This window comes from Podarcis vaucheri (assembly GCF_965113315.1).
Source record: "Podarcis vaucheri genome assembly, chromosome: 6".
Taxonomy (NCBI): Eukaryota; Metazoa; Chordata; class Lepidosauria; order Squamata; family Lacertidae; genus Podarcis; species Podarcis vaucheri.
The window spans coordinates 76,954,074-76,978,298 of record NC_138764.1 but is presented as its reverse complement, the minus strand read 5'-3'; the positions used below and the strand labels follow the sequence as shown (position 1 = coordinate 76,978,298).

At 40.2% G+C, this 24,225-nt stretch overlaps 1 protein-coding gene and 1 long non-coding RNA gene across 2 annotated transcripts in view; one reads left to right on the top strand and one right to left on the bottom strand.

Moving 5' to 3' along the window:
- Positions 1-22,603, bottom strand: part of TOX2 (TOX high mobility group box family member 2) — a 270,950-nt gene extending 248,347 nt beyond the window's left edge. The window contains exon 1 of the mRNA XM_082226144.1: positions 22,528-22,603. The gene's annotated coding sequence lies outside the window, so the exon portion shown is untranslated. The remainder of the gene's footprint in view (positions 1-22,527) is intronic.
- Positions 1-24,225, top strand: part of LOC309534385 — a 415,746-nt gene that overhangs the window by 156,194 nt on the left and 235,327 nt on the right. The gene's annotated exons all lie outside the window — the stretch shown is intronic.

Sequence of the window (24,225 nt, the reverse complement as noted above, 5' to 3'; positions counted from 1 at the left end):
TTCAATGGCTTGTGAGTCAACTGGATTGGGGTCCATATCTGCATGCCTTTGCTATACTAACCGGTCAGATATTTTTGTATTCAATCCATAATATATCGCTCAAAAAGAAAACATAATTCAGTAACTCTCAAGACAGTGCAAGAAGGCAAGAGATACAATAATTTGAAGCTCAACTATTAATTTTGTGTATGTTCAAGAGCAAATCATTTTAATAATGCTTCACTTTCTTCGTTTGTAAAATGGAAATCATTAACTTTTTATTTTCTTTTGTTGTTATCACAGTGTTTGTATACAGCTTGGGGAAAGAGTCAAAAGAACTGATATTAATAGGGGCAAGGCACACATACTTTAAGGGGGAAATGCAATATTTGATGGATTCATGGTGCACCCAGATTTCCAGCACATTTGAGCATCAACCAAGTTTGTCAAATGGCTGCTAGTTTTGGAATAATGATGGAGGCATCTTAAAGGAACTTGATGACCACCTACAGATCAGCTTTACTGAAGGCAAATGGGCTTGAATATTACAACTGTATCTGGGGTTATCATAGAAAGCAGGTGAAATTGCAAGTTTTCATTAGTATGATCTTTCTGCAAACCTGCCTCTTTTTCCAGCCTCTCCACATCAGACATGATATAGATGTGGCTCACAGTTTTTTTCTTTTCTGCTATCAGAAGCATAGAAGTGAAATTAATAATATATATTTACATATATTCTGGGAGATATGGGCTGCTTCCATGTAACATAGATGAAATAGTGTCTAGTGCAAGTCCCTTTGTGCTGCTGGTGTAAATGAATCTAGTTTGTGTTCATGTAGCAGAGATCAGAATTTGATATGCTGTAATTACGGAGTCTGTTTTACAGGCCAAGTGACATGTGCAATGACTCTTTTACTGAGTCTAGTCCTTTTCCTTCAAGTAACTGGAATTATAGTTTAGTACATGAGACATACTTTTGTATCAACAGCTTCTGTTGGTTAGTGTGAAAGCTTTTGATCTTTAACGCTCCCTTCACACTTACATCTCGATCCTGATTCCCAGACCTGACTCAGGCTTTGAAATGTTTTCTTTCATATTTAACTCTCCAATTCTCATGGAATGTTAGAGAATACCTATGTTGGGATATTGATGAAAATGAGGCAAGAATTCCTAATAGTGCCATGTGTGTATATATTAGTTTTAAATGTGTACGGTTATTGGAGAGCCTTGGCAAAAAGTCATTTCATGGCAAGTATGAAGAATTCCTGCATGACCAAATCATTCTCAAAGGTTATCAATTAATAATATACTCATTTTCCCATTTCAAAGTAATCAGGGGTCCAATTCATCCCTGACACATAATTCCAACACTGGAATCAATTTTGTGGAACACAGGAAGTTATTAGATTATTTGTCAAACTGCTTGTCCCTTCTAGACCAGTATTGCCTGTCCTGAGAGACAGTAGCTCTCTAGACTCTCTAGCAGAGGTCTTCCTCGTCAGCCTGACCCTTTCAAAAGCTTAATATACCTGTGACTAAGAACAAAAGAAGAGCTCTGCTGATCTGACCAAATGCCCAACAGCACCCTGTTCTCACAGTGGCCTACTTGGGACCGCCTACATTTAAAGCCTGTGTACCATTCCTGAGTCATAGTCCTTCCCCCAGGATATTCTTAGCTTTTCATTGCTGAAGAATGATTAAATTCTTTTGATTGCGTTGCTGAATATAAGTAGGTTGAGCAATTTTCTTATAATGACCCTTCTGCTTGGATTTATTACATGGCTATGCTGAGTCACGGACGAGACTGAAGGAGAGGAGAGTAGCATAGCTCTCTCTCTCTCTCTCTCTCTCTCTCTCTCTCTCTCTCTCTCTCTCACCATTCTCAATTTCAAATCACAGCCTCCCCTAATTTCTTTGGCAAAGACTTGAGCTCCTAGGCCCAGTCTTCATCAAATACAGTTCTACCCTCTAAGCAGCTGATAAAAGTGAATCATCTTGCCATAGCTGCCAAGTGTGCATCTTTCCTAAGAGGCCATGGTGCTTAGTTGCAGGAAGCAGAAGTGACCACCGATGAATCTGATTAATGAGTTCTCTGTCACAGGCAGATCTTGCATGGGATTGATTGGATTCTCAGGCACACTGGTATGGTAAAGAGGTGCTGCACCACTGCCCTCCTGAGAGTTGCACCACTGCCATTTATAGGGGTGGTTGCAGAGGCAGGGCATTGGTGAGGTTGGGACTGTGCAGGTACCCCAGTGCTTTTTCCTGTGTTTCTGTGCAAACCCAACATCCCAGTAACTGGCAGAGATTCTGCAAGCCCCACCAAACTCAACAGGGCTTACTTCCAAGTAGAAAGGCATAGGATTGCTCCATTCATGTAGAATACAAATTTGTATGAGTGCTGTCAACATTCTCCTCCAGTCAAAGAAACATATCCAGTACAGCAGACTTTAAGTGCATAAATATGAGAGCTAGGAAGCGTTACACTCTTTGCAAAAGTTATTCTTTGTCCAAAATCACTTGCATTTAATTTAAGTTTATTGAAAACGCTGTTAACTGAACTGAACTTTGGAAATTAATGGTGGGATTTTAAAAAAAAATATATTTGGAAGCATATTTGCTTATCGTCATTTGCTACAGTGACAAGAAAAGCCATCTGTTGTGAGATTCACCAATTGATCTAGGATTAAATGTCAAAATTAATTTATGTGGTAATGCAATAGCTGTGGATATTTTGGATGTTCTTCCTGTTATTAGATTTTTGTGAGGGAGAAGGTTCAAGTCAGTTTCCAGGTGTTACTGCTATTTCTTTTTCAGCCATTTTGTGACATTGTCAGCATTAATGTTCCTAGAGTACATTCATGTTAGTTTAAAAGTGTGCCTGAACAGTCATTCTCACACACACACACACACACACACACACACACACTATATTTCTGAATAACGACAAAACCTGCTCAAAATGCAAAATCTTAGTATCCGTATAAACTGTATAAGCTTAAGATTGATAGATCTATTTGAATGTTTTCATTTGATTTATACCACCCTTTATCAAAAGATCTCAGGATGGTGTACAATATTAAGAACATATTTTTTGAAGCTTAAAAAGGAAAACATAACAAAAGCATAGTAATAGGTAGCATAATAAAAAAATAATCATAACAGCAGCAACCCTCCTCCCCCAGATTTAACAGGCCATAGATTATCTAACAGCTAAAGGCCTGGGTAAAGTGGAATGTTTTTGCCAGGGGCCTAAATACATGTAATGATGGCACCACGGAAGCCTCTCTGGGGAGAGCAAATTTGGTATGATATATCTGAAGGCAAAATTGATATGATATATTCTCAAATATGCTCACACCATGGGATCAGATCTAGGTTAAAATCGGCACATTTGAGTCATTTGGACTACAGCAGGAGTAAAGAGCATGGTGCCTTCCTGATGTTGTTGGACTACAATGCCCATCATCCCTGACCACTGGCTAGCCTGACGGGAGCTGTAGTGCAACAGTACCTGGAGGACACCACATTGGGTACTCCTGGACTAATGCATACGTAGGCTACATTCAGACGGTGACTAGCCCAAAGCCACCCAGTGAACTTCATGACAGATTGGAGATGTGGATACAGGTCTCCATAGCTAAAAAAAATTCCTCACCACCCTTTGCCTTTTCGTGCATTTTAAAGCTCTGCATGGAAGAGGGGGCTTCCAAGGAGAGCTTAAAAATGGTCTCTCTTTTGGGTGTGGCTCTGGAGACTGTCACAGTGAGTTTCTGCACTTCAAAATTTACCAGTCGTTTGTAGCTCCAAGGAACAGAATGGGCTACAACACTCAGTGAAGAAATAAAAAATACTATGGCTTGTGTTTTGGGTTATTAGCAGTCACTTCTATAAATTGCATATAAGCACTTATGCGACCTTATTTTCTTCGGCTTGGGAAATGTGATAGCAACTTGTTAGTTATTAACAGATGAGCTATTTCTACACTAACATTGTAATTTCAAAACTGGCAGTCAAATAAGAGTAGGGCGTTTTTCGTTATTTATCAACTGACACTTTAAATATTTGTATTTGAATTTTTTTCATGCAGGCATGGCACATATCTGTTCCTGGCTGGTTGACATTTACCATTCTTTGTAATTCTGATCTGCTTTTCTGAATTATTTGTAAGTATATTGACAGATAAATATACACAGAGACTCTCTATTTGGGCATGACAGAATCTTGGAGAAGGCAAAAGCAGAATTGCAAATAAACCAGCAAAAGGGAGGGGGAGGGGAGAATCACTATTAAAAAAAGAATGCTCAATAACAACAATTACCATTTGAACAATCTGTGAAATTAATACATTATATTGATTGCATTCTTTGGATTTGTGGGAAAAGAATAAACCCCATGTAAAGCAGCATCTACGTGGAGGTTTGCTAGTTTTGTATTCACAGGAGGACGGGGGAAAACTGAGAGCACACTTGAATCAAGAATGTGAAGGGATGCAGAAATCTTTAGATTTGCATATACAATATTGAGATCATGAGAATGTCAAATTTAAATGCAAAATTCACATGTCTCATGAATAAGTCATGAATGGTGGCAAGGCTGATTTATTCTTTTCTTTCCAATTGTCATCATTCTCTCCATCTTCCCTTCCCCACACACATACCCCTTGAATAGCTCCTAATCTGCAAAACAGGCAATTTCTTCTTTCCTTCCACAGGAAATGCATTGATAAATATGACTCTGTGGGAAACCATGGTTTGGTCCACTGCTTAAAGATGTGTGTGTCTGCAATGTATGTGTATAGTTTAGCCTTGCTTAGGAAGTTTTAAAAAAAAGGAATTTCCTCTCTCTCTCTCTCTCTCTCTCTCTCTCTCGAGATACCTCAATGCCATGGCAACAGCCTTCAACCTTCTTCACGTGGGACACAACTAGGTTTAGGAAAGGTTAGCTGTGTGTTGTCACCAGGTGGGGCAACCATGTAAAGTGATGACTTTCCATACACTATGGTATCATGAATTAACAGACTGAAGGCTTCTTATCATTGTTGTTGTTTTTTTTGGGGGGGTTGATGAGAATGAGTAAACTAAAATTAAAAGTGATACTAGAAAGAGAGGGTAAAAATGGATATCACTTAAAATAATTATAATAATTATAAATATCCAAAGTTAGATGAGAAGAAGGGGAAAGTAAGAGTCCATGAGATGTTTTCTAATGCCCATGCCAGTTTGGTCCTCAAATCAAAATACTTTGCTTGGTGCTATGTGTGATGTACCTGAAGAATACACGTAACTTAAGAAGCCTGCTGGCCAGATCAAGCCAGTGGCCCATCCAGTCCAGCAACCCGTTCACATAGTGACAAACAAGATATATGTGAGCTCTGAATTTTTTCATCTAGGGACATAATAAATATTCATTTGTGAGAAGGGGCTATTGCTAATAATAATAATAATAATAATAATAATAATAATAAAGTAATAAATCTAATGCCACTGAATCAGCACCTACAATCAAAACCAAGCAAGAGAAAAGTGAATTGCTTAGTCCTCCTCCCACAGTTTAAAGGTGTGAAACATAAAACCCACTGCACATATTTCCCTGAAAATCGATAGGTGTCTTACTCAGAGGAGCCTTTGCCATGTCTGCTATTTTCAGAACAATTGCCCACAAAACAATAGGAGAGATTAAGTGATTTCTTTTTTACTTACTCTGAAACTGTACAGGCTACACTTAAAAACCATTACAGCTATCCTTCTGAAATTTGGTAGGGTCTACCATGCCTTGAAATTTCATCCAAGCGTGCCAAAAAAAACCCTCCAAAAAAGTTATAGACATTCACTTAAAAAGTCAAACTTCAAATGTGCCCAGCACAAAAAGCAACCACAGCCTAGACTTATTCCCCTATAATTTCACAGGCTTCACTCACTCTGGAAAGAATACTATGCCTGCAAATTTCATTCATTTCTGTCAAAATGAAAAATAGTCATTGTTTTTTAGTTTTCCTGTAGTGAAGGGGAAAGGGCAATACTTCTTTTTTTCTGGAGTGGACCAGGATCCTGAGCTGAACTGGACAGCTTCCAAAACAGTTGAAGTGGGCTGTTCTCAGAAGTGCTGAATCAGGGTCCAATCTGAATTTTCATGTGCTAAATTTCTACTTCCTCAGTGTAATCAACATTTTTAAAAAATCACTACAACAAGCCTAAAACATTCATGACTTTCCAGATTGTCTCACAAAAAGATCAGCATTAACAAAGGTGTTCCTTAGTACCAGCCATAACAAGAATAATTTGCAATATAAGCAATTCATTAAAAAAAAATGAATAATCTTCAACAGCCAATTATTAAAACCTACATATAGTAGAAGGAATGTCATTTCTCATGATTGAATTCATTTTAAAAGTGCATTTGATTAGTTTGTTACAGTGCAAGGATCATTATCCTCTGGTAAAAAAGCTGTGGACTCTTAATCTACCTTTCACATTTCTAAATGTGTAGGCAATATGGTTAGTTATGCAATTAAGACCTGTGAGCAAATGACCTTTCGAAATTCTCCACCCTATTTGTCAGCTTAGGGTAGTATTCAGCTAAATAATTATGCAGGTGGATGACGTCTGCTTGGTCAATGGGACTTTCCCCCCGTCTCCTCTCCCTGTGCCACCCTCAAATTTGCTCCAGAGGGTTAGGGAATCCCTCAAACACAGGGACAGGAGACGGGGAGAACATTATGCTATTCATAGACAAATCCTTGCAGTGATTACACATTTGACCTAGAGCTTCACTGAATTCCACCCAGAGAAATTGGGGGGACAATTTCACCCAATTTCTCCAGTGGGAGGAGACGTTTCCCAAAAGTTTATTGGAGATTACCATTAGCAGTAGCAGTAACACAGCTTCTTTCTTCCTCCTCCTGTAAGAATCCTTCCCCTACCACAGCAATTATTCTTCCCACCCCGGCCGCCATTTTGCAGTCTTCACAATGTCTCATATCAGAGGCACCTGGCAATTGTATATCTAGCATTGTTCTTAGATGCTGGTGGTGGGGACAAGGAAATACATCTATTTTCAAAGCTATTATCAAAGCAATGGTGGGGAAAACTGGTGGGAAATTCTGAATAAAAGTGGGCTTTTATTCTAGAGCAGGGAGTGGGAAAGGGGAAAGGTCTGAAATTTTCTCAGCAAAATGCCTTTTGAACAATTTTAGATCAGCTCTAATACTATAATTATTTATTTACAGTCAGTGTGATGTAATGGATGGAGTGTTGGGTAAGGCTTCCCAATTTAGGCACAGGGAGATCAGAGTCCAAATCTCCACTCAGTCACGAAGCTCATAAGGTGTCCTTTTGTCAGTTGACATCACTCTGTTTAATCTACTTCACAGGGTTGTTGTGCAGATTAAAAGAATAGAGAGAACAACAATCTATGCTGTGCTGAAACAGTGTGGGATAAAATTGTAAGGGCACGATCCAAACTCTCACCCTACTGGGTTGAATTTATTCCATGGTAAACTTGGAGTAGCATTCCAGCCTTCAGGGTTTGGGATAATACAGTGGTACCACTGGTTACGAACTTAATTCGTTCTGGAGGTCTGTTCTTAACCTGAAGCCGTTCTTAAGCTGAGGTACCACTTTAGCTAATGGGGCCTCCTGCTGCCTCTCTGCCCCCACCGTGCGATTTTTGTTCTCATCCTGAGGTACTACTTCTCATCTTAACCCAAGGTATTACTTCCGGGTTAGTGGGGTCTGTAACCCAAAGTGTTTGTAACTCGAGGTACCACTGTAATAATAGTAATAATAATAATAATAATAATAATAATAATAATAATAATAATAATAATACCCTGCCCATTTGGCTGGGTTTGCCCAGCCACTCTGGATGGCTTCCAACAAAATATTAAAAATACAACAAAACATAAAACATTAAAAACTTCACTTCCCTAAACAGGCTAGAGATCTGATGTTAAAAAGTTCAACAAAGCCTTACATTTTAATATTCCTTATATTTGAATAATCTGGACGTCAGAAAGAAAATCTACCGTGTTGCATATATACGGTGACATGGGTATTTTGTTTTTTTTAAAAAAATTGGGACTCATGTTAGAAAGCACTAGCTTTTTGGTGCCTGTAACTAAACCAAAAAGGGGGGAAGGGGGAGAATTGTACAGCCATTACTCTTCATGTTATCAGGGGAGAAAATAATATGTGAAGCAAGTAATCATGTTTAAAAGATCACAGCTCTAGAAGAAAGGCATTAGAAGAATGCAAACATAAATGTGGCCTTTAAAACATTTTAATGCAATGGAATAATGTTACACTTTCTGAATCGGGGCTACACATCAAGGCTTTCTTTTTGTAGCCACTTGGTGGATGGATTGTGCAAGATTAATTTATTATACAAAAATAAAACAATCCCACCACTTATACGAAACATTTTGGTAACACCTCTTGTCATTTGCCATGTTGTTTAAAAAATCTTATCTGGTTTCAAGCTCTGCATTTGAGGGGGGAACATGTTATCAATCCCATTCTTTCTGAAAGGATAAAAGGATAAATTCCCTGGGATATAAGGAGATCTAGGAAGATAACAGATTCTCAAGGGTGAGACAGAGTTCTTAAAAAAATTAACTCTGACATGAAAAACTAAGGAAATGTTGGAACGGCATTTTGAGTAACAGCACAGTAATAAAGGCATTTAAAATAAACATGGTGTGTTTTTATATCATGGGAAAACACAGAAACACAATGCAGATCATTAAGCATGCCCTCCTCCACCCATTCGGAGGCAACTAAAGGTTGTCTGAAACAATGCATAGTGTTTTTAATATGTGTGAACACTCACTAAGCAATCTCAATTATATTTCTTCCCCTCCAATACACATGATACATAATCTGGTATTCACTATAAACCTTTTCAAATATTCAGTGAATGTGGGGGCCAGGGGGAGAATCGGGAACATGCCCACTGTGAGCCATGACCGTTCAGCCAGTAAGGCAGCAACATGGGTCTGAGAAGCAAGAAAACAGTCATCAGGGCAAGCCAAAAGTCTCCCCACAGGCCCCAAAATGGTTGCCTTGGCCAGGCAACTAACAGTCAATAAAGAAGGAGTGTGAAAAATGAGGGTGCAGTTGATACAGCTTCTCACTGCTTAAGTCAGGGGTGATAGACAGACCTGACTAAATTTTCCAGACACATGAAAAGGTAATCGGCAAGAATGTAATCTTGTCATGTGCAAATTAGATAGATACAGTTCATTAAAGCAAATGGCATAACTCTAAATTTAAATATTTCAGATGATGATGTCTCCCTTTTGCACACAGATACATTCACAGTCATGACACCAGTTTACTTCCCTGTGAGTCCTTGGGTTAGATTCCAAAGCCTTAGGCCAGAAATCAGGAACACGTGGCCCTCCAGATTTTACTGCACTCTAACCCCTCTCAGCCCCAACCAGCAAAGACAATGGTAAGCATGGTGGGGACTGCAGCCCAGCAACATCTAGGCCAGGGGTCAGCAAACTTTTTCAGCAGGGGGCCGGTCCACTGTCCCTCAGACCTTGTGGGGGGCCGGACCATTTTTTGGAGGGGGGGGATGAATGAATTCCTATGCCCCACAAATAACCCAGAGATGCATTTTAAATAAAAGGAGACATTCTACTCATGTAAGAACACACTGATTGCTGGAACGTCCACCGGCCGGATTGAGAAGGCGATTGGGCCAGATCCGGCCCCCAGGCCATAGTTTGCCCACCCATGATCTAGGAGGTAATAGGTTTCTCATCCCTGCATTAGGTTTGTATCAATGCATCCATGTATACTACAGAATTATTCCCTTTTGTTTCTTTTGCTGAGCACAGATCATAGGAACAATGCAGATGCATGTCTACCCTGATTGGCAGCTGCTCTTCAGGATTTTTGATAGGGTTTTCTCCCAGTCCAACTCGGGGATGCTGGGGACTGAATCTGGGACCTCCTCCATTCAGAGTAGAAGCTCTGTTACTGAGCTATGATGCTTTCCCTCTCTTAAAAGATAGCCATCACAGATCACAAGTGCAACCAGCTGTATGCTAAAGTTGCAATCCATCAGTTGAAGACCAACAATAGAAGTCACTGCATTTACTTGTAGTGTAGCACTGAAAAAAGACACACTGCCCCAGAATAAAATCAATGATTCCAAGATCATGGGATCAGTAGTGCAACCTTCTGCCCTGCCAGTCCCAAAGGGCACCTGCCACCACTGTGTATACTGAGTTGGATTGAGCAATTGTCTGAATCAACATATGGCAACTTCATGTGCTCCTTAATGACGTTTGAGGTCATTCCAGCTCTGTGATTGGTTTTCTTTCTCATAGCACTGATCTACCATGACTGCAAATTGTCTTGTGCTTGCAAAGTTGTTTCCCCAGAGTGGCTGGGGAACCCAGTCACATGGGTGGGGTATTAATTAATAATAATAATAATAATAATAATAATAATAATAATAATGAGCAGCAAGGAGAAGGTGCTCAAGATAAACCCACAGGATGTGTGAACATTAGGGGCAAAATTGGATCAAGGCCTTAAAACAGGCTACCTTTATAGTTGTGACAGGCTAGCATAATTTTCCTTCTGAAAAGTCCACAGAGCTCTATCAGACATTTCACTTGTCCTTTCTTGACAGGATAAAAGACACTGGGCCACATTATTTCCTCTGGTTTGAGAGGTTGTCTGGCATTTGCTCATAGCTCACATAAATCTGGCAGGAGTGATTTCTCTTATTTGAATGTACTTGATGTCGAGGATTTAAAGATTACCTTCAAGTATTGGCCAGCTACTGCTAGCCTTGATACTTGGCATTCATCATTTATGAAAGGCTATTTTCGCTTCCTAGGCCCAGTATTAACCCACAAACAACCTTTCTTGGATTTTGAGATGTTGTCAGTCATATTAAAAACTGCTGTGGTAACATTTTAGGTTTGTTAGAATTTTACAGTAAAATCTATATCTCGCATTTTCCATCCTATACGACACCCTCAGGTGTCACAAAAACAAAAACAAGAGAATAAAACCATAAAACAATCAGCAGAATAATAAAGAGCAGCAAAAGTTAACCAAAGCTCAAAACAAATAGATCGAATTCAAAGGGCGTTATCATAAAAAAGCTTACCTAAACAGAATGGGAAGAGTTAAGCGATCCACTACTGTCAGCCGCCTCTCTATGGCTAAGACATTTTGCTGCCTGAGGCAAAGGGCAAAATGGCATCCCATGCACTCCCATTCCACTTACAGTCAATTGAGTTGAATCTTACTTCAGTACTGGCAGTGAGACAACATTGTTCACAGGCTAGCACAGTGGGCACAGGACAGGCCACAAAACACACAGTTTTGTCCTCCAACATCCTGACTCCCAGCATCTGTTGCCTGAGGTGGCCACAGAACTCTGCCAAATGGTAGGGCTGGCCCTACAAGTCTTCTCTTCAAACACATATCCCCAGCAGCATAGGGAGATGTGACCATGCACGCTGACTCTGTGCACAACATCCTCTCTGTACTCGGTGTGCCACTCTACCGCTGACCTTTGCACGTTTAGTCAGACCATTTGCCCATGCAGCCTTCTGTGACTGCCTGTAGGTCTCTGGAGTTTCCGCTACGGGTTTGTTGCAGCCATACTACCTGAGATTATTTTTACTGAAGATGCCAGGGGTCAAATCAGGGACCATGCGCTTTACTATTGTACTAGGAAGGTCAGTGCAGTGCACTCATTCCAGTGGAACCAGTCTAGCACTCCTGCCACTGACTCCCCACCATGCCCCTCACCCTCTCCTTTCTGACAGGCAGCACCAGCACCCTCCCTTTGCTGGGAAGTTAGGAGGGTGGTTCCACCCCACCAGGCAAACCACTTTGGGATGGAAGGGAACCCTCAAAAATAGTCCCATATGTGGCCATTTGTCATGGCTGCTTTAGCTGAGATTCCTGCGTTGCAGGGGGTTGGACTAGATGACACTTGGGATCCCATCCAACTCTACAATTATATGATTCTATGAGTACGCTTTAGTTACTCTGTAATTTTAGCATTGTTGGAAATGACTCTGTGTTGAATTAGACGTGTTCCACAACATATTGGAGCAGAATTTTCTATGTACTTGCACGGAAGTGGTATTTTTTTTGCTGGCGTGCTCATGTATTTCTAACTCAGACGTGAATAATTCCTAAGCTGCACATCACCCTCTTCCTTAGATTACTTCACGGCCTCTTGCATTAAACAAATCTGAAGTTTCTAGGCCAATCTATGTTTTAGATATGATGTGAGAAAAAAGCATTAGGCAACTCTTCTAAACTGAAATAACACTTACTTTCCCTAAAACTCATTCCTTAGAAATGGCTTTTCCGGTTTGCAGCAGAACCTACCCTCAACTATTCATCTGGCCACCACAGATCTCACCTGCGCAACCTGAACTACATCTGCTCTTTTCATGAGCAAGTGGTAACTGGGCCAAAACTCTCCTTCATCAAAGCCAGCTACTACTACCAGAACCACAGTAAAGAGAAAAGCTGTAGTACTATGTTAGTTGCATATGTTAGTTCTATAAGTCCATTGTAGTGCCTTCACAGTAGTGCTATGTTAAATGGCCATTTAAGGCCAAAGTTTAGATGCAGAGTGTTATCTGCATGCAGAACATCCCAGGTTCAATCCCTGACATCATCAGGTTGGGCTGGGAATGTCCACTGTAAGACTGGATAGATAACACTGAACTACATGGACCAATGATCTGATTCAGAAGAAGAAGAAGAAGAAGAGGCGGAATTTGGATTTGATATCCCGCTTTATCACTACCCGAAGGAGTCTCAAAGCGGCCAACATTCTCCTTTCCCTTCCTCCCCCACAACAAACACTCTGTGAGGTGAGTGGGGCTGAGAGACTTCAGAGAAGTGTGACTAGCCCAAGGTCACCCAGCAGCCGCATGTGGAGGAGCGGGGAAGCGAACCCGGTTCATCAGATTACAAGTCCACCGCTCTTAACCACTACACCACACTGGCTCTATAAGGCAGTGTTCATAAAAATCTGCCATACCACAGAACTCAAAACACTCAGAACAAACTTCAAGGCTGACCAAGACCCCCTCCCTTGTTGTATCCCTATCAACTCCCTGAAGTAGAGCTTTTGGGTATTTTACCCTGATGTCATCTTTAAGCGCAAAGGAACAGGAAGGAAAGGAAGATCACGTGTCAGAAATGAAGCAAATACAGGATTTGGGTTGGGGCAACAAGACCAGGTCCTTCAAAACAACTCAGGGAGCAGCGCTGCACAGAAAGAGCTTTAAATAAATCAGACCAGAGGTCATACTTATACCAGTCAGGATTTCTCATGAAACAGGTGAATTGCTAAGCCAGCTGATTTGAGGCTCAGTTATTGCAAATTGTAACTGAGCCACAATGCTTAGATACTGCTATATCACAAGAGTTACACAGAGGGAGTCCACTTCATCCACAAACATCACAGCTCTGTAGGGCTCAGCTGAACAGAAATCACATATCCATAGTGTTGGATTGAAAATAGCAAGCCTTACTGAAAATTAAGCAGAAAATTATTTCTCTCAACTCGAGGTGAACTGCAAGGCAACCTTTGTACTATAAGGGTAAGGATCAGATTTATTTATTTCATAACAATGATGCACTTCCCTGGAAATACCACCAATGTTTAATTTTAAACATAACATTGTGGTATCTTTTTTATATTTCCTCTAGACTCTTGTTTAGCTTAATAGCTAAAGATGCATCTATAATATTTATTTACTTCATTTATTAATCACTTTCCAGTAAACATCCCCATTCTAACCATATAACACACAGAAATACAATTCTAAGCCAATATGCGTTGATGGTTAGAAAAATGCTTGCTTCAATTAACATTGAGAGCCTCTTAGGGCTGGTGGCTACTAGCTAATCTCGAGCTGCACACATCACCTGCTTGCTTGGGCAGTGGAAAAATAGTTTGAAATGTGAAGCGGAAATGTAGCCAGCAAAGGAAGCATAAGTTTGTTTATTTGTTTGTTTGTTTTAAGATAGAGATTTTCCAACTGGCTTGAAAGAAGGAACTGAAAAGGGATTTGAAGGATACATTATATGATGAAAAGTCTACCTCATTGTCTAGTTTGTTTCATGTGCTTCTTTAATTATAATGATAATAATATAATTATTGTTATTCTTATCGGCTTTTGCAGGGACAAAGTAATCCAAGTATCAAAACTTTCCATACTTCCAGCCTAGCACCAAAGAACTGGAGTAAAAGCTGAGTATCGCATCCTGCAAATGCAGTCCAAATTGCCGTAGCTACATGCCTGCAGTCATTAGTTCAGCTGTTTTATCCAGAAACAGAAAGCTATCATACCAGCATTGTACACTAGGAGAGGGTTAACTTCCTTCTGAATGCAAAATGCCCTCATGGGAATGGAATGTGTAGTGTTTGTAAGTGGCTGTGCCCCAGAATCCTTTGAGAGACTTCTGACTACCGAATGTTAACAATCAGTATTATTAAAGAACAATTGATGGCCTGTAACCAAACAACAGAAACTAATTACTGGAAAACTTTTATTGTACTTTAATTACTGGGCCTCTTTGTCAATTAGCAGGAGAGAGAGGCAGAGGGAAAGTGAGAGACTCATTTTATAGTAACAATAAATTTTCTAGAACCACAATCATCAGCTGCTGAAAAAGTGAGTCCATTAATGCATAATATTAAGGCATCAGCCTAACTAACAAACAAACGTGCAATTGCTTTAACAAATAAACACTCCATGGAACATAATAATTTCTTCTCATGGTGCCAGTGCCATCAGACACACTTGCCTTATGTTTTAATCTGACTTTAACACTGTATTGCTTCTATGAACATTTCTGTTTTGAATCTTGCAAAAGACACTGAATTTAAGGCTGGAAAAATGAGGAAAAAAGGAAAGTGACATACTGACCATTTCATCCCTTGTTAAACAACAGCACTGCAAAATTCAAAGAAGTGCAAATTTGGAAATATGGCTCTATTTTGGTTTGCATATTGTATCAGGAACGGCAGTGTAAGCAGATTTGTCTTTAAATGCAAAATGAATTGAATTTCTTCCCCATTCTTAGGTGAGTGTAAAGAAGGGGGCTGGAAAAGAGTGCACTCCCTGGTATGGGGGATCAGGACTGCAATAGGCTTGGACAATGCTGCTGCCCAGTCATTGGGTCTTGTGTAAATAGAACACTTCCCCTTTCTGATGTCTCACATCCTGCCTGGACCAGTTTGGGCTTCCTGAGTACCCCTATATCTGAGTCAGTACTGTAAGCAGTCTTTTCATGTTTGAGGCCATACTCTCCACCCTTGGGCCTCAGCATCACAAAAATTCCAAAGAAACATCTTTTCTGTGGGAATATGCTGTTTTCAATGTGCACTTTATGTTTGACTTCCATTGGTAATGTTTTCTTTTGAAATGTTTAAGATAATTTCTTGTGTTGAATGAACATTTTGTAGTTGACCTCCTTTGCAATGTTTTATTTAAAAATCTTTAAGGTAATATTTTAGTTTCCTGTTAATTATGTTGCTTTGAATGTATACTTTGTATTTAACTTTCTCCAGTAATGTTTTATTCTGGCTTGTTTTATTTGATGTTTTAATGTGTTGTAGACCACTTTGAGATTTTTCAGCTCCCTCAGCCTGTAAAGCGAGATGAGCACCGCAACCCCAGAGTTGTCTGCGAATGGACGTAACTGTCAGGAGTCCTTTACCTTTACCTTTTTATGTAATATAAAGCAAAAGTTAACCCTGTACTGATGAATATCAGGACACTTCATTTATGAATGTGTATAGCTGCTGAGTATAGTCATTGCTCTGTTTCACCCACCACCTAGAAAACATGTCCCATTTTTACAAAACGAAAAGAAAATACTGCATAATTTTACCTGTTAATAACTTTAAATATATCACAGTTATTATGTGGGGGGAAATGCACTAACCCCTGTCCCAGCTTACCCTGGTGCAGGTAACCTTATTGCCCCCCTCTCATAATCTCATTACCATTGTTCCTTGGATGGTGTGTTTATCTCATTCCCCACCCCTGGCTAAAAACTGCTATGAGTACATGGAAAATACTGGCCTCCTCAAAACGGCACATAAAAATGAAAGTAGTCCATTGGCACTGCATACAGATACATGATCTTGCCCCAGAGTGATCAAAGAGAATAGGAGGGGAAGCAACATATTTTCAGCATGTTCAACATACACTAATGACCTGAATTTGTGGTTGCACTGGGATAAGGAAGTGGCAAGTAGCTTATAAATTTGTCACAGCCTGTCTTATTTTATATTGCTTGAATAGATGGGGCTTTGAGCAATCGGGAGAATCCAGACCAGTGCCTGTAGGTGAATTTAATAAGAACTGTAATCTATACTCTCTTGACACTTTCATACATACATAATGATGCACAGTAATAGTGAATCCTATAAAGATCAAACCAAACCAAATAGGATATAAAGAATTCTTCACGGGGCATTTAATAGACAAATGAGGTGCAAATACGTCAAACCCAAACTTCGTTGAGGATTTGGTTAAGACCCAGTTGATTTCTTGTATGGTGTGTGTACACACACCTGTGTGTGTGTATCATACCTATAGTTAGGTAAGGTACAAATTCTGCAGAGTAATTTATACCCCCTGCATATCAGTCATGGTAAACCAGGAAAAAAATCATAATGCAAACAAAATGGATAACAGAGAGCAGTCATATAGGAATGACTGAATTATGACACTGGCTGCCTGTAGCATTGCCTGCCTAAAGAGTAATGGGATGCTTATTCAGGAAAGATGGGAATTATAGAGATCTGTATGGTAGCAAGGCAGGAGACATCTGTGTGCACCCAATCCAAGCCAAACTACCTGCAAGTGATTCTTCTCCCCCTTATTCTTTCATGTAACCACTTTCCGCTTTATCCTCATCCAAATTCTCTACCAGCTGCAGTAGTTTGTTGTCAATTGAAAAGGTGACCAGTTCTCCAGAATGTAGTTGTGGTAAAAAGCAGTCTTAGGGAAAGATGCAGGCTTGTGTTGCTTGCCTGTAGTGAACTGTGGAGTAATGCTAACACATTTTTAAAAATTGTGATTTATTTATTTTTAGCAACTCACAAATACGGAAGAATGAGCAAAAGAACCAGTACCAGTAAAAGAACATTTACGAAAAAGGGAGGAAATATATAAAGAAGGGAGGGAAAAGGAGGTGTGTCGTTGTATTTTAGGCACATGGAATATATATATATATATATACACACACACACACACATTAAAGTTATGACTACCGAGCAGAAGTCTTAAGAAAAGCTGGCCCAAGGTCTTCATGTTTGCCTTTGTTATGATCACAACTGAGATAGATAGGTTCAAGGATTGCAAATCATTAAGCATAACTATGGTTGAAAGGCAAGCATGCAGTGTGGTGGCGCACAGGTACACACAGCAGTTTTGCTTCACCTCCAGTGAAGAAAGCAAGCCAGGAGCATTAAGCCCAGAACATGCTCACAGCTTGTTTGGAGAGAGGTAAACCATGAGCCCGGGCTTGGATGTAATGCTAAACCAAACAATGGCTTAGCTCCAAGTGGCGCAGCAACAGAAGGAGTGGAGAAGTGACCTATCCACAATTTTTGCCCCTCACATTGGCATGCTGCACATTCACCTTTAAACCATAGTTAACCTTAACCATGGTTCAAAGTGATATCTGACCCAGGCCACAGTCTTCTCTTTCTAGTGCTGGTTAAAACTAGCACAAATGCTGAGCCACAGACTGAATTCTGCATGGATCTATTCTCAACCTGACACTGTCTGTGAAACAGCATTTGCTGAAATACAAAGTGTTTGGAGTAAGGGGTTTTCCGCCACTGTTGCAGTCTTTTTTATGTTAGCAACAGGGATGGGGAAATCTGTCAATTTTAGTTTCTCTGCATCTCATTTTTCCAATCTTAAGTTCAGATCTCCACATTTCCACATCAGCTTAATTTTTTAAAACCCTCGTGAAAATTCATCATCCTTTTAATATGATTTTCTCCTAATATACACATTTTTATTTCCAAATTTGTCCAATATGCACATTTTTTGGTAAGTCAATTTTCCTTGATAAAATGCATTTTTGTGCGCTATTTTCATTAACACATTCCTTTTTAAAGCACGCTTTACCCGAGTGTAAATATTTTTGTACATATTATTTGGCTGAATGATTCCACTGCACAATTTAGAGAAAGTGCAGTACACATTATTTAGGAAAGTGCAAATTAGGTAGGTTCTCTTTTAAATGCAAACTGGATCAAATTTCTCCCCCAACCTCTCGTTAGCAATTGTCTCACAAAGTTGAGCAAACATACATTGGCAGTGGCCACACAGCAGATAGACCCTTCCTTGCAACCCTTGCAGCGAACAATCATTTTCCAGTTCTGCCAAATAATAGCGATGCACACGCGGTCATCACTCCCCTCACTAACAGAACCTTCCCTTTTCACCAAAAGATGTTACCACGGTAAAGTCTACCTCAAATGCAGGAAACGTGTTTCCTGCCCCCCACCAAACCTTCAGTACATTATAGACGTCCCTTTGTAAAGATCTTTAATGACAACAAGTACTCAGGGCAGTACTTTTGTGTCTGATACAAAAGAATAAAAACTATTGAACTATTTTGTGGCAGTAGGATTCATCTGGCCTTTTGGTCCTTTTTGCCTGATTGTGGCGTCTCCCCACCCCTACCCCCTTCCTCCCTCTTATTCCAAGATGAATGGATTCATTCCCTTGTGAAGTTCCAGACCGCACATAACATAACCGAAAATCACTGTGACAGTTTCATGCTGCTATATCGCGTCCATATCTATAAACAGATGCTGGGTGCAGCATTTACCTGTTGGATTATGGAAACCTGCCTCATCCTTCACTTTGTTTTTCCACAGCCCAAAGTATTTTTTGTAAAGAGGAAAAGCTGGTAAGTTAATCTCTCTCACATCAAAATGATAAAACCCACTGTCAACAGTAATGGCATGTAACAGCTACCTGTGGTACCACCTCGTTTCAAAAATGACATGACCGTGGGAGTGAGCTAGTTTCAAGACCAAATACATAGGGAGAATGTGCTTATGGGAATGCACTCCCGGTGGGCTGGTTCATCAATCAACAAACATCACTTGATTTTCTGTACATTTGTTTGGGATGCATTTAATGACTGGCGGGTGAATGTGTGACCCACTGGAAAACATTTGCACTTGATGTGCATGTGTGAACCAGACCAGACCAATGCTGGAAGACTATTGGAACATTTAAGTCAACATGAGCATCTGCAAAGAATCCTATGCACCACATACTACAGGTTGAGGCCAATGCAGGGTTATGCTAGCTCCCAGTCTGAGCTTCAAATGGTATCAAAGTCAGCTTGAATGCCTTTCAGATCCTAAGTGCTGTGGTGAGCAGAGTGGACTGGAACTGTCACCCATGTGCTGCTGGCCTCCAGGCTGGGTTACTGCAATGCACTCAGTGTGGGGCTTCCCATGATGTTGGTCCACACAAGATGTGGTGGCTCAACTGCTTCCTGGCAAAGGATATTATTAGCCTACCAAGCTAAGTTTGCTGTGCTGCTTTGAGTGTTTAAAACCTTATACAGTTTGGTGCCAGGATTCCTGAAGTATCTTCTCACCACTTATATACCCAAATTGATCACTGTGCTCTGCAGATAACATCTTATCAGAAGGTTGCTTTTGTACATTATAGAAATTGGGCCTTTAGCATTGTGGCGCCCTGTGTTTTAAAATTGTTTTCCCTTGAATATTAGACAAGCAGCATCTCCACTGTCTTTTCGGTGCCCACAGAAAACTTTCCCCTTTCAAAAAACCTTTTAAGTTGAGATCTTTCCCGGTCTGCATCTGCATTGGAATTATTTTTAAGATTTTAAAAGATTATTTTATTTTTTTAATCACTTGTTTACTGCCCTGGGCTCCTTGCAATGCTATTCTCTGGCCAAATAACATGTCACAAAAATGCATATATTGATGAAAATATACAAAAAAATGAATATATTAGGCAAAACCAATTTGCAAAAATATGTATATAAGGGCAAAACCAGATCCTAAAATGTGTTTATTAGAAGACATTTGCACTATGCTGTTGAATTTCCACGAGGACTTTAAAAAGAAATTGAAAATTGATGCAGAAAGTGTGGAACTGAACTGAAGAGTGGTAAAATGAGAGATGGAGAGAAACCAAAAATGGTAGATTTGCCCACTTTCCTCCCTTCATTGGTATATATGAATATGAATATTATTATTAATATTAGTAAATTACAAATTTATAATTTATTAAATTTGTATACTGTCCTATACCCGTAGATCTCAGGGCAGTTCACAACATAATAAGGCTTATCTCTTTGAGTAACCTACCTTAAATGATTGAGGTACAGTTAGCACCAGATAGGATACATGTATTGTAGTTAAACCTCCTTGGAGGAACATGTAAGATAGGTGTATTCAATAGGTGTATTCAAAGTTTCTTAGCACAAGAAACAAAGCAGCCTTTGGTAGCCCCACTTTTTCACTGCTACACCTTTTTTACTAGCCACATGATGTCAGCAGCTTCTAGAACACTCTGCACTGCACATAACCAGCGCAGATGGCAGTCGCGATTTGTGTTCTGGCACCATTTGGAACCTTGGTTTGCATCCTGATCTAGGGATAAGAGTTATGAGGTGCAAGAGCTAGTCTCATCTGTCCTAAATCCCCAGGGAGATATAGCAAAGGGCCTCGTCCTGTTACACTAAGCCGCAAAAGAGCCTCCACCCCACTGGTTTCCTCCCACTGCTTATCTTATCTGATTAGGCCAGGAATCTCTATTATCTTCAGACCCCCCCCCCTTCCCCAAGTACAATAGAACCACAGTGTTTATGTGTTATACTCTATCTTGTTTCACAACCTGGATATTTTTAGGTGAACTCTATAAACTCTAGGATTAAGTACATAGTGCCTAATGGAACTCCCCCTCCCCTGTGCTCCCTAATGTCAAGTCTCATACCCCTTGAGCCAAAGCAATACTGCGGAATCAGACATTTTTTTAAAAAAGTATGCTTCTTCCCTCCCCTTTGCTCCCTTCTTTTTTATTGTGCAGGAAAGGATCTGGTTAGTGTAGTCTGGGAATATAGGAAAGGCAGACACCTGCCTTCGTACAGTACAGGGCAGCAGCTATTGTTAGGTCAGAATGCTGTCTGTGGCTGTATGGACCAATAGTTTTATCTCCTCCTGGAAGGAAGGTTTCTGAGTCTTGTAGCTAAGAAGTCACAAGCTTTCCTATTTGCTTTGCAGAATTTAATTTTCTCTATATTTCTGAAGCCAAAACAGCTTTGCCCCTACTGAAGAGGGTGGAATCGGCAGACGCTGAGAGACCCCAAGGTTTGTCAAAGTACTAAAATCTTTAGAGCAAATCCCAAGGGACCCCAAAAAACAATGCAATGAAAACTGTGTGTATTCAGTGGCCATGGTCATTGGGGGTTGGGGTGGAAAAGTGAGGGGGAATGTTTTGTAGGAGAGGGGAGCATGGTCAATGGCTGATTGGCTGAAGCCATGAACAGAAGCTCCCTGTAGCAGCCAGCCTACATTGCCAAGTTGGCTTCCTAACGCTGCTCCCGCACCACACCAAGCTTCCCCTCCCAGTCTCTGTAACCAAAAAGCAACACTGTCCTATCAATGCTACACTGCCAGCCACTACTGCAACATTTCATTGCAAGTTCCATTTGTTCTTCGGAATACATAAACTATTCTGTGCCTTTGATCCCAGCTATAACATGGAAACAACTCACAACCCCTGCAGCCAACACTTCTCCAGGAAGCCTAAGTCAGCAACACAGGGTTCCAATATGGTCTCCCATTGACCCAGATCTACTTAGCTTCAGCAAGTTCACATATGTCTTCATACCCTCAACATGGGTAAAGGCTACATTTCACATTATTTTGGAGAAGTCTGTATGTGTAATTTTAAAACACTACTACTACTACTACTACTACTACTACTACTACTACTAATTATTATTATTATTATTATTATATTATTATTATTATTATTATTATTATTATTTTAACATGTTATCCCACCTTGGTATCAAATAGATGAAAGAATAACAGTATTAAATGATGGAAAAAGGTGAAACACAAGTAAACTTTATTCACATATGTACCGTTGCTGTTAAAGCTATTAAAATTTGATCTCCCAGAGAAAGCCAATTTAAATTTCAAGATCAATGATGTTTCACATTCCAAATATATGAGCTGAGAAACTACACTTTGTTTTTCACATCCCACTTACCTGCGAGTAAGTCTAATTGAACTCAGTGGAATGTGCCTCTTAGTAGAGATGTATAGGATTGCATTGTCAACCAATTATCAAAATGAAAGTTAAAGGGCAGCTTGAAACATTTCAAACTGCAACTGTCACCGTTGCTTTGGATGACACATTTTGCATGCAGTCCACATCTTGTTAAAGTCAATGGCAAGTCTAATGGATCTGGATTGCACAGAGTGGTACCAGAAATGTGGAATTATTCTTACCTGAACATACTGAGGAAATCAGATGATCTCATCTTGACAGGGTCATAGCAATTAGAAGATTAACTTACGGAGGTCCAAAATGCAGGGGAGAGGCTTTTTTTCATTTTCTTTTTAGATCTAAATGCTATAAGCAATTCATAAAGCAACAGGCATTACATTACTACACAATAGAGCAGCTCAAGATATCCTGCAAAAGCAGACTGTTCCATTGGCACCCAAAAATTACAGATTCAGACTCTTCCTACTAATAACAATGTTACCTCATTAAACACTAACCTCCCCTTATCTCAAAAATACTGGAAAAACACAAGACCCAAAATATTCAAAAATCCACTTTTTATTATAATGCCCTCAGAATAACAACTCACAATACAATTCTTCAGTTTTAAAGGATGGGAAATCTCTCACATCTCTAATACAAAAGAATGCATTAGCTCCTGTCCGTTCTGCATGTTATGATCTTTGATTCATAGACAATTCTCTCTCTCTCTCTTGCTCGCTTACGTATAACATGCTTGTCTGTCTTTACCCATTATGGAAGTTCTCCCACTTGCTTGGGCCAAAGGGTGGTGGTGGAATGTTTGGCAAGGGCTTGTGAAGTTTGCTGCAGTGCAGTGGTACAGTATTATATTTAACCTGAGCTCCACTGGTTCATCCAACTTTCCTCCTTCCAACTCCATCCCATTGTTGAAGAACTGCCATATTATGAGGGTTATATTTTCTTGGCAATATAAGATGGGGGTTTGGGGGTTTGGGGTGCTTCTGATATATTCCTCTCCCTTCTCCCTTTTTATTAGTTCTTCCTCACCCCAGGGTGAAGGGGAGGGCTTTTTCTTTAGGAGGCCTTCAGAAAGCGAGGGCCCCCACCTTTTGGGATGCTTCCTCTGCATTTATTACATTTCCCTGGCATAACACTCCTCAGGGCTGTCCGCATTTCGATGAAGCCAATGCTGGGGCGATTCTTCTCCCTCCTCAGGCGCTCGGCTTCAATGGAGACCCATTTGTAGAGGTTCTTTACAAAAGAAATCATTATCCCTTTGGCCTTGGTGGTCATGTACATGTTGTCCTTTCGAAGTTGTTGCAGAGTCTTGGAATCATTCAGGGCGGGGGAGTTCGGCTTCCTTTTTCCAACCTTCTTGACCGGCTTTGGCTTTGCTTGCGCTCCACGTCTGAAATGGCACGTCTTCTTTACAGGCCGAGGCTTCCTACCCTTGAGCTGCTTTCTTTTCGGAAGCGGAATTCTTTTCTTCCCTCTGTATGCAGAAGGCATGACTCCAATCTGTTGCCACTCTAGGTGCCTCCTCTACTGTAAGTGCCTGGGGCTCCGCCCAACCTATTGGCTTATATACTGCCAGGTATGCAAATAGCAGAACATTTCTGAGCTCCGTGATTGGTTAGCAAGGACAAAGCCATTGGTAGTAACATTATGATGGTGACCATGTGCCTCACAGTGAGGGCCAATGAAATATTCCCTCCCAACCAAAAAATGAAGGCAACTGCAACCCACACTTTGATTGGCTGTTAGAAGCATGATTATGACATATAGGCAGCTCTGACATTTTTTATGCAGTTATAACAGTGTCGGTCTCTATGCTTCACCTTGTTTTTAATGGTCATCTATAACTTATTTATCTGTTATTTTAGTTCATTAAATTATCAACTAGTTTACAACTCATGATTAGATAAATGTATTTGTTC